The sequence below is a fragment of the Sphaeramia orbicularis genome, chromosome 19 (assembly GCF_902148855.1).
Source record: "Sphaeramia orbicularis chromosome 19, fSphaOr1.1, whole genome shotgun sequence".
In the NCBI taxonomy this organism is placed as follows: Eukaryota; Metazoa; Chordata; class Actinopteri; order Kurtiformes; family Apogonidae; genus Sphaeramia; species Sphaeramia orbicularis.
This window is the reverse complement of record NC_043975.1, coordinates 47629508-47641754: the sequence shown is the minus strand read 5'-3', so window position 1 is coordinate 47641754 and position 12247 is coordinate 47629508.

Below are 12247 nucleotides of genomic sequence, written 5' to 3'. Positions count from 1 at the left end.
GCACAAGACCATGTCCAAAACACAAACCACACTGTTTACCCACCTACGCTCAACTGCAGCTTGTTACCATGACAACCCCAGCAGCCATAACTCCTCATATTGACTGAAACGATCATTAATCTTTTCAAGCCTCTCCCAATGGACCAGTAATGATACGTTCGTATTCCAATCCCCTCGTACCACAGCGTCGGTGGACTATCACCCACCAAATGAAAATATGAGGCAATGGTGTGATGGAGACTGGAGAGGGAGGCCTGTGAACCAGAGGGTTGCCAGTTTGAATCCTGGGATGGCAGGAAACTCTGACTGGGGATTGAGTGTACTGGAGCACAGAGGAAAATCCCATGGTCAGTTTGAAGTTTGCAGACCTGACAGTGGCCAAAGGTGCAGAGGGTTGAGCTGCCGAACATTAGTAATGACCTTTTCTTCCTCTTCATGTGATCATACAGATGATGATCACAAGACAAAATCAGACACACTTTATATCAGGGGTGTCAAACTCATTTCAGTTCAGTTCCACATTCAGCCTAATATGATCTAAAGTGGGCCGGACCAGTCAAATAATATAAAGAATAGGATAAGAACTTATGAATAATAACTCCAAAGTTTTCTCTGTGTTTTTGAGTGAAAAAAGTAAGATTCTGTAAACATTTGCAATCTGTACTTGAACATAACATGAACAAATATGAACACCCTGAAAATTCTGAAGAAAAATAAGTGCAATTTTAGCAAAATTATGTCTCACTTTATCATTTATACATGTGCATTATGTGTTTTATGTGTCTTTTATACTTCTAGTAACATTATTTTTTACGCTGCTTTTTTTATATTTATGCTGTCAGGGTTTTTCTTTTCTATTTTAGTTTTTATACTCTTTCATATGCATTATTTATACTTTTTTATGGCACCTTGGACAAGTGCACTTTTTAAAATTTCGCTGTACCCGTACAATGACAATAAATGTGATAACAACCCTCCCTCCATTCCATTTATGATGTCCATCACTGTCTATAGGCACCATATTTATATATCTAAAACCGCACCTGTACAAATCTGTATATATTGAAATCCGAATTTATATATTTTTTGCACTTCATTCATATCAAACTGTATTTGCGCTCTCCTTTTAAACACTTTTTAAACTTTTTTTTTTTTTTTCAGATTTATATGACTGTTTGTTTTACATGTATGTGTATGTTTATGTGTATGTTTGCTGCTGACAACACTGTGAATTTCCCCATTGTGGGATCAATAAAGGAATATCTTATCTTATCTTATCTTATCTTATCTTATCTTATCTTATCTTATCTTATCTTAAAGACATTCTATTCTATTATTCTGTTCTATTACAACTTACAGATCACAATGGTTCTACAAATACACAAAACATTTAATAACAGGCAGAATATTAGTAAAACTCCACATACTTCTATTAAGACATTTAAGGTTGTTCATATTTGTTCAGGTTATTCACATTTTTTATTGTAAAAGGTTAGTCTGTAAATGTAAACATTTTTGTATAATTTAATTGTTTTTTTTTTTTTTTTTTTTTTTTTTTTTTACAGTAAAACAGAGAGAAATATTTGCAGTTTCCATTATTGATAGGTTATTCTGATGGTATTTTACTGGTTCTGACCCACTTTAGATTGAATTGACCTAAAATGATTTTAACATTCTTGATTGTTAATATCTTCAGTGTAATTTTGGTATTTCACAAATTCATCCCACGGGCCGGATTGGACCCTTTGGTGAGCCGAATTAGGCTCCTGGGATGCATGTTTGACATCTGTGCTTTAGAACGTCTATATTATAAAAGGGAAGTGGACTCTGTTTGTGTGTGTGTGTCTCAGGCATCACTAAATCCGTACAGATCTGACTACGGCAGTTTTTCACACTTCTGGATTTTTGGTCAATAAACAAACACTAGTGAAAATGGCAAGTTGATCAGACCAATATTTTGGGAGATATTAGTCATTTTGAAGACAATATCCTCTACAATCACGTTGCTATGGCCATGACAGTTGATGGGAAGCGCAGTACCATGCTCAGGGCATAAAATTAACTCCTGTCAAGCACCAATGGTGGTAGAAAATTAGTTTGGCATGTGAAACAAAAACACACACCAGTGGCCGACGGAAAATTTTGAATTGCATGAGAGTTTTTGTTTTCATCCATTGGACCATTTATGCCGGATCGTTCTGAGCATGCTCAGAACCTGCAGGTTGCAGACACAGACTCAGACATGTGTGACTCTGAGGCTGATGATGTGGTGATCACCTGAGCCAGAGTCCTGCACCAGGTCGAGTCCCCGACAGGTAACCCGCAAAAACATGGGGGGACAGGGACGACTGCGCTCGTATGTACATCATACGTCCAGAGTGAAATGAGAGAGAAAGAGAAAGAGAGGTAATTATGGAGGAAATTAAGTTCATCATTATCATAACACGTTTAAATTTGGGCTTTTACGTTAATTGTCTTCACATTCTCAACTAAAACATTTATGAAAAGTTTCAGTGATTTGTTGTTTACATAGTTTTAGTCATATTTTCAGTGTTTAGAATGTTTTGTAGATTTTTGCAAATACTTGTCATGTTTAAACAGGACAACACAAATAACAATCTTTTTACATGATTTTCATCTTGTTGCATATTTTTATCATGTACTTCTTTGTCCTGTTGCATTGTTTTACTTTCTGTGTCGTTTGTCATCTACTGCATAAAGTCTTACATTTCAACTTGATGGATTTTTTTTGTTCTGTTGCATCTTTCACATCTTTTGCATCTTTGCTGTTTGTCTCATTACGTATTTGATATTACTTCATATTGTAAAATATTTTGCATTGTATTCAAATCATATCTTTGAGAGTATTTTTGTATTTTACCAAATTTTCATCTTGTTTAGTCATTCTTATTGTGTTAAAGCATTTACAGTGTGTTGTGTCTTATATCTTCCTTTCGTTGCCAAATTTTGCATCAGTTTCATTCTGTCACATATTTTATATTGTGTCTGTCTCATATCTTGTGCAGCATTTTTGACACATATTCCCCTAAATTTTTGTCTGGTTGGGTCATTTGTGTCGCAACTTTTGTGATGTTTCATCAGGTTTATTATTATTATTATTATTATTATTATTATTATTATTATTATTAATAATAATAATAATAATAATAATACATTTTATTTGTATAGCGCTTTTCTTATAACTCAAAGACACTTTACATGCAGCAGATAAAAACAAGGTTTCACCTTATTTGTAATTTTTGTCTCATTATATGTTTTATGAGTAATTCACATAACTACTTCTTTAACTTAGCATTTAAAGTCACAATGATCATGAAATAAATATTTGACATTTTTTGTGCCATTAATCAATACCGACTGGAATAAAAATGTTTATCATGATAACATTTTTTATCCACCCACCCCCCCAAAACCTAATCTAACTTATGAACATGAGTTAATGTCCCTAAAAACAGGACAGAGGGGCTTAAAATTTCAAACCAGATGTAGACGAATGTTATGAAGCAAGTTTGGAAGCACTTTGGGTCCTATTTTAAAAATAAGATGCCTGGCACCTGCCTCTCCCGACCCTCAGCCCCCTGGTGGTATGGCCGCGGTCTTTGGCGAGGGCAGTGGGAGGTAGCTGGCTCGAAGGCATCCACCCCTATCTCTTGTATAAGAAAAATTACAAATTAAAAATTTGTAATTTTTAATCTTAAATAAATCTTAATCTTAAAATTGAGTAATTAATCTAATTAATTGCTTTGATTGAATTCAAATTAATGCACTGATCAGTGTATACAATTATTGCTCAATTATACATCATTGAAATGTAAAATTAAAGACATTTTTATAAGTACTATTTATGCATTAAGAAGTTTATCTTTTTCGTATCAAATCAGTATTTTTGTTTAGTTTTTAATTAATTCCATTTTGTTTAGCATTTGAATCTACTCATGTTAAATGGATAACTATTAAGGGCTTCATTTAATTAACATTTACTCAATACCAAACACAGTGAAATTTGATTAAAAGTATTGATTGTAATGTGTTGCCTTAATTTTATTGAGTAGATAGGGGGTATCTTTTTTTTTTTTACAGTGTAGGTAGCTTTTCCTGTCCTGTTTTTGATCCTATATTGGCCCCAAAATTTGATTAAAACTGCATTAATCTATGGGATGGCTCAGAGCAGGAGTATATTTTATGTGCATTTATCTGAGGTCATCATTCGGTCCATCCTGGGGGGAAACAAGTCTAAATTTCTCTTTTATTATTGGGTTTAAAAAGCTGCCAAAGTGCCAGGGACCAAAACAAACCCAGTTTTGTGGACAGCCCTGTATAGATTTGACCTTTGACCCGGACCCGTTACTCAGAAATCCTTGTCGATTCATAACTCATCAGTGTGTGTCATCCCCCTGTTCTTATATTTTCCCTGTATTCGGCCTAATCACTCTATACAGCAGCTTGTAGAACTTCACACTGAGCCCATTAAGAACCCATTAAACCCTCGCTTTAACTAATATTTTGGGGGAAAGAAAATCAATTTAGTTCAGCCTCAGAAGCTTTCAAACTCCACTGATAAGGAGTTCATCATGTGACTCTGGTCGGGTTTAATTCACTTCGCCGCTCCAAGTTTGCAGCTCTAAACAAACCACTCATAGCATATCATACATACCCGAGGCCACATTCTCCATTCTCTCGCGCCGCCTGATCGACCGCAGTGGTGTGTTTGTTTTCCTTGCACGCTAGGCAAAGGCTAAGATAAATATACAGCGTTGGGCAAGCTACGTGTGATGGGTTATTAATGCAGCATTTTATGATGGACAAATATGTCTTGTTGCAGGGAGGGGGTTTTGGGGTTGTGTAATAAGCACATTTTCATCTAACCATAATGGCTTTGGGCTGAGCGAGAGGAGAGGAGAGAGAAGGCGAATGTGAGTAAATTAAACCTCCGACTCAGTTCCAGGTCTTGGAGCTGTAATAAAATTGATTTTTACGTGTTTGTTTAAGACCAAAGACAACACATACAGGAAGATGAACATGCACTGGACTCTTTCATCCAGCACAGTGAAGGAAACAATGGTTATTTTTTAATATCTGCAGGACTTTTAACCCATAAAGACCCAGGGTGACTTTTGTGTCATTTCCCAAATGAATGTTTCTCTATTTGACCTTTTGTAAGTGATTTATCTCCATTTATTGTAATATTATCCTCTGCATTTTACATTTGTCACTGTAAATCATGTATTTTCCTATATTTAATTTAAATGTTCATGAAAACTCTGAGTAAATTCAAAGCTTTTTTATCAAAACAGAGAAAACTGAAGAAAAAGTGACTTTTTCAGTAAAGATATCATTAAAGCTCTAACGTATGATGTGGCATTTTTACACTTTTCTTTTGTCATCTTAAAATGCTCCTAATAAGCATGTGTCAAACTAAAATGTAAAAGAAATCCACCAGGTATTGAAACTGAAAAATGTTTATTTCTCATATATTTCTAATAAAAGTCTGACCAATCATTTTATTCGGTCCAAATGAAATAATTGGCCAAACCTAGCTGAGCCTCCTGTCAATCATCCATTACGGCCATACAGCATCCGATCCATTATTGCCGTCTCCGCATATCGGATGCAGAGACGCTTCACTCGCGCTGCTTCTCCTGTCACTGACCACAGTCTCCTGTCTAGAATGTGTATGGATAGAACTGGAATGCACATGTGGAAGGAAAAAACGGATCTATTAACAGAAACAACAACTAAGGGGAACAAACAGGAGTCTGATGAATGAAGGATGGAGATAAAAGTCCAGTAGTCTGGTGTACTGGACCTGAACAGACAGGTCTGCAGGAAGCTCAGCTTTATGACGGTGGGACTCATACAGGTACATGTACATGGTGTCACACAGTCTAGGATTATGTAGGATGATAAATGTATGGACTATGAAACTTCAAATGTCCACGGAAAATTCGCGGGGGCCACGCATTCACAGTGCACACGCCCATCGCCTAGACACCTCATCTCCGTGGTGCAGTGAAGACACTGACCCAGCGCTGCACAGACCACACCCTTAAATTCAGGGTCTACTGATGGAACAGGAGCTGCAGCAGGTGGATGATGTATCTGATTACTGAGGGAGGGGTCCACGGACACACCGAAGCGGACCAGACCTCCGCCTCTGCTTCCTCTGTGCACATCAGGTGAGAGGAGGAGCTCAGGCAGAGGGAAGTGGGCGGGGCTTTGGAGGGAGGAGGGTTGTTCATGTTCAAACTTTTACAAAGTGCTGTGAGAAATGCCACATCGGTAGGTATAGCTTTAACTGAAAGTAAAATCATGTGTGTCCATCCACTGTCACTGATCCAACTCCATGGGTTTTACTGGTGAATCAGTGTTGTAGAAGATGACAGTGTTTCCACGGTAACTATGGAGCCTCATATCTGATGACCATGAAAAGATGAAGAACTGTATTTAACACCAATTATTTACATGGACTGGTAGGATTAGTGGATCAACAGATATTAAAGGAGTGATATTTTGCTTTTTCAAATGGAATTCTTCATTTTCCAACATTTCCCTGTGGTCTCCATGAACTGTAAATGCTCTGCTTGGGTCTTCTGCACTGGAATCACTTCCTTCGCAGTGAACAACTTCATAGATGACTCCATCATAAACACAGTCCACTTGTTTACAGAACAAACTGAAACGTCACTCTGGGCTTTTCAAAGTGCGTTATGGGAATGGGAATTCCCACAATGCAGTTTGTCTGTCTGTTGGTGAAGCTGAACCCAAATGTGTCCTTCACCTCCATCCACAAACTAGACTCATTCTGTAAAACAACCCTGGAGGACTGAAGACGTTTATGTTGTAGCGACCTGGTTCGTTTTCTTGATGAATCTGTGAGAAACCACTTTCACTTGGTCACCATTCCCACAATGCACTTCCCGACAAAATTTCCGAAAAGCCAGAGTGACGTTTTTGGTTTGTTTTGTAAACAAGTGGACTGTGTTTATGATGGAGTCATCTACGAAGTTGTTCACTGTGAAGGAAGTGATTCTTTTTTTTTTTTATGTCTTGTTTTCTTTCTTGCTGTTTTTAATCACCTTTTACATGTTTCTTTTATAATGTTTTAAATGTGTTTCTTTTTCCCTGTCGTTGTATTTCAATGTCCTGTGTGAACCACCTTGAATTGCCTTGTTGCTGAAATGTGGCATACAAATAAACTTGCCTTGCCTTGCATAAGCACAAGACAGACTAATGGAATAGAGGTAATTAGGATATGACTGGGGTTTTACTAATTTGAAGAAAAATTTTGTGATGAACGTCATACACTGCTTTAACCCTTTCATGCATGAATTACGAGAACCTTAATGGGTCAAAACACAGTAATGTCCCGTCAGAGAGAGAACTTTAATTGATTGCCATTCCAACATTTATTTCATTATAAAGTACCTCCTTGTTTTGGATAATCCCTTATGGTTCAACTAAAGCAAAAATGAATTTAAAAATAAAAATGTGGGTCAAATTGTCTCTAAAATATCCCGTCAGAGAGATTTCGAATACCATGTTTTGACCCCAATCAAAATATTGAGTGTTTTTATTCCTCTTTAGGCATGAAAAAAACAATGCGATTGAAATTTTTTTTTTTAATGAACCTTTTTTTCATGGAGTTGCAAAAATATCCACTCAGCTGGACACCATGTGTTTACTTTTTGAAGCAAAGAAACATGTATTTACTGATATACTGTTAGGACTGATGGTACGAGAACCGGACCCAGATGCAAGACCCTCAGACGGAAATACAATTAAAGGGGATTTATTGAATACAGTCAGAGATAATAGTTCACACAGGAAAGTAATGGATCTTTCTTCAGTGTGGCTGTGGTGGGGAACCGTCTTGGTTTCGGAATCCAGGAGAACCACTTTACAGCCCTGGTCGGGAGCACACGAGGGGAACCCGACTAGGAAGAAACACAGAAGAGTCAGGGGACAGACCAGGTCATACACGGGAGGACAATCACTCAGGCAAACGTTCATGGGGATAGGCAGGCTCACGTACCGATAGTCCAGGCAGGGGTCGAAACCAGGATAGGGCACCGAGGCGGATGAACAGACAGGGGTCAGGCGAATTCTCAGGTGTGATAGACGAACCAGGTCGAAGACAGACGAGCAGGCAGACGAGGGACAGGCAGAGACGGTGGTCCAAAGGGCAAACGGGTCACAACAGGCAGGCAAACAAACAGGATCCAAAAAACGCTGGTAAGTTAACACACCAAAAGGAGGAAACGAACTGGCAATGGACAGGGGAGAACACAGGGTTTAAATACACAAGAGGGCGGGAAGACAATTGGACACAGGTGGAGACAATCAGGGAGGAGTCAGGTAATCAGGGAAAAGGTGAACACAAAAAGGAAGTAAAGACACCAGACAAGACACATGAGGGAAACCTAACAAAATAAAACAGGAAACGACACACAAGACAGACAAAACAAGTAGAAGTCCGGGGACTGATATGACATATACTAAGTGAAAAGTATGAAATAATTTTTTTTAAAACGCTGCTAATCTGATGTTTTGTCACATTTTAACATACTCTAATATTAGTTATTATTCACTTTATGGAGATAATATGCAAAAATAAACAAAAAAAACTTTTTGTTTAAGAAAAATGGTTAATTACAGTCTATTAACAATAACAAGCAATTGATTTACACTTAAACATGTTAGTGCAGATCAGATTTATCAAGAACAGCAAAGTTACAATAATGGTATGAATTAAAGTGTTCAGGATGATGCATAAGTGTCCACTGTGTTGGCTGATATGGAACTAAAACAATAAAACCCATGAATATACAAGAGAACAGCTGTAGAAGAACTGTCCACTGGAGTGACCACTATGCATGAAAGGGTTAATATTTGACATCGGTAGATGGTTTTTGTTGCCGGTGGATGTTTGGGTCTTTATGGGTTAAAGCGGCTCACCTACCCTTCATTCCTTTTTTTCTGACTTTATCAAACATGTGAGAGTATGAAAGGGTGAGGAAGTCAAAACTCTGTGATATGAGCTGTGGGTGAGCCTACGGGGGCCTGTAATCTCCGAGTCCATGTGACTTCATGGGCTTGGAACTCAGTGGTTCTGCGGCCCGTGCAGTTTTCACACAGCCTATGTAACAATGACAGGATAAGGAGGGCAGCTCAGGGTGGTGCTGTGTGGCGGGACATGGCACAAAATGTCAGATTTGAATGTTAAGTGACAAGACGTAGCACATTAAGGGATATAGTTCGATAAAAACATGACTGCAATGATAACATCCAGAGGGAGGAGGCTGAGGGGCTGGGTGGGTGGACAAAGCACTGGACAGTAAAGCAGGAAATACTAAGGTTGTAATACCACTGATGACCACTAGATGCTGACTTCAGAAAGTACTGGCTCTCATATGCCACGTTTCCACTACGTAGAACCGGCTCGACTCGGGAACCAGGTCCTATTCCTGGAGACCGTTTCCATTATAGGATACTACAGACTTTCCAGTACCTGGACGTCATGGCGATGCGGTGCGTTACTTCCATGTCGTCTGCTCAGAGTTGCTGATAAAACTCACTCGTTGCGTGTTGTCTCGTCAAAGTCACGCTGAATTTTTACATCTGAACCTCCTGGACCGACCGTGGTGTAGTTTTGTGGGCTGTCATCATGTGGATTAGAAAATGCTCAGTGACCTTATCGTACCAAGTAAACAAGAAACGTTGAAATTATGTTAAGTTGAAACAAGGAAGTACAATGAGTGTGTTTTATTTACAGTGCAAGAAACAAACAAGTAATTTCGTAGTGGTTTCTCTCTCGATTTCACAGCAGAATGTGCGACGGTATTAAACTGAACTGTGTCAGTGAAGGAGTAGATCTCAAACTAGCTGTCAATCAAACGGGATTCAGCCTTTCGACTAATCCTCCAAAGCTCAGCGTCCAGCCCGGCCGAGCTCCGCCCACAGCTCCATTCACCCCCAGAGACACCGAGCGTCTGGGGGCGGGACAACATGGTGGCATTTATCCAATTACCGTCCAGTTTTGAGGCAATGAAAAAAACTGTTCCACTCAGTCCCATTGAAGTGCATGGACGCTGAGCATCTACGGACAAATGCACTGAGCAGAGATCGAATGAGAAAACAGCGCAACGGGAATGTATGCACTTACGCACTAGACTCTCTCCACACCTGCCTCTCAGACATTAAAGTATGGTTGGCTCAAAACTTTCTTCACCTCAACCAGAACAAAAGTGACTGTATAATTTTTGGCCCTTGTGATTTGCACTATAATGCACCATCCAACCTCCTCCAGCCCCTGTGAGCCAGGCTGTCAGGAACCACAGTCAGCTGAAGCTTGAGAAACAGATTACTGCAAGTTGTTAAAGCAAGTTTTTTCCAGCTTCGCCTTTTAGCCAAAGTGAAGCCATCCCTTTCTCGCAGAGATCTGGAGGAGAGCGACCCATCCTTTTATCAGTTCCCGTCTGGACTATCGTAATGCCTCACTCAGTCTTCATTCCATCGTCTACAATTTGTACGAAATGCAGCTGCCCGTTTCTGGACCAACTCCTCCAGATTCAACCACATCAGCCCCATCCTCTCTTCTCTCCACTGGCTCCCAGTCCGCCATTATGTTGATTTTAAAATTTTAATGTTTGTTTTTAAAGCTTTGAATGGTCTGGCTCCCCCATATTTATCTGAGATTTGAACAGTTCACCGCCCCACCAGAGCCCTCCGATCGTCCTCCCTGATGGTTTTGGATGTCCCCAGGTTCCGATACAAACAGTGGGCTGATCGTTCATTTGCTGTTGCCGCTCCAAAACTGTGGAACTCGTTGCCTCCGGATTTGCGAGTCCTCACTGACCTGCCCCTGTTCAAGTCCAGGTTAAAGACTCACCTGTTTAGACTGGCTTTGAACCCTCAGCACTGAGACACTTAGATTTTAACCTGTGGTCTCTTTAATCAATGTGTGTTGTGTCCTATTGTTTTATGCATGTTTATGGTACCTGATTAACCTGTTGGTTTTTTTTTTATTTTATACTATAATCGTGCTTTTAGATGTAAAGCACTTTGGGCTTCAATATGTTGTTGTACAGTGCTATAGAAATAAACTTTGATTTGATTTGAATGGATGAGAAGTGAACAACATTGAGTCCGTTGATTTGTGATAAAACTGATTCTGTAATGCGGCTAGTACAAACACTGAATCCAAATGCAGGAACTCGGACACAAAAATAAGGTTCATTGGATTTATTATTCACACACAGGTGGAAGAATAATAATAATGACAGAATCTTGAGGATAAAGGTGGGAGGTATCCTCCTCTGATTCGTCCTCCGGTTCGAGGGCGGCAAGCCCGTCTCCCGAGCGGCGTTTGGGGTATTTTCCCCGACTGGGGAAAAGCAAAGGGAGGTCAGGGACGGAAACAGGTCATGCACAGGCAGGCTATCACTCAGGCAACAGGACATAAGGGCTAGACAAATACTCACGTACCAGAAAGTCAGGGCGAGAAGATCGAAACCAGGAAATCCAAAGAGGCAGACAAAAACCGACAGGGAGCAGGCAGTAGGCAAAAAACCGAGGAATCCAAAAAGGGTCACAACAGGCAGACAAAACGAACAAACGAGGTCAAGACGCTGGTAAGAACTACGAGAGTTACAAACTGGCGACTGACAGGGGGAAAGGACAGGGTTTAAATACACAAAAGGGAGGGAAGACAACTAGACACAGGTGGAGCAAATCAGGGCGGAGACAGGTAATCAGGACAGAGGTCAGGATGAACGGGGAACAGGAAGTAAAGACGACGGACAAGACACATGAGGGAAAACTTAACAAAATAAAACAGGAAATGACAAACAAAACATAAAGACAGACAAACCAGACTAGCGTCTGGCAGCAGGTATGACAGATTCTGAACAAACTCGTCTGTGAGATGAACGTGTTCTAACACATTTGTAGTCAATGAAATGTCAACACAACTGAACATATTTAACCATTTAATTTTTGTAATTTTAGGGGAAGCCGGCCTTCCCTTGCAGTCTATGGGAAATTGCCACTGGTAAAGAGTCTGTCCTTTGTCACTGAAGAATTTGTTATTTACATCTGAAACAACAGTACTGATCCCAGCAGATGTAAAATACGCTGAACTTTGGATGGTCTACACATGGATGCTGCACCAGTGTTAAATGAGGGTTCCTCCCCCTCAGGTAACTCTGGCCTGTTGATGGAAACGTCC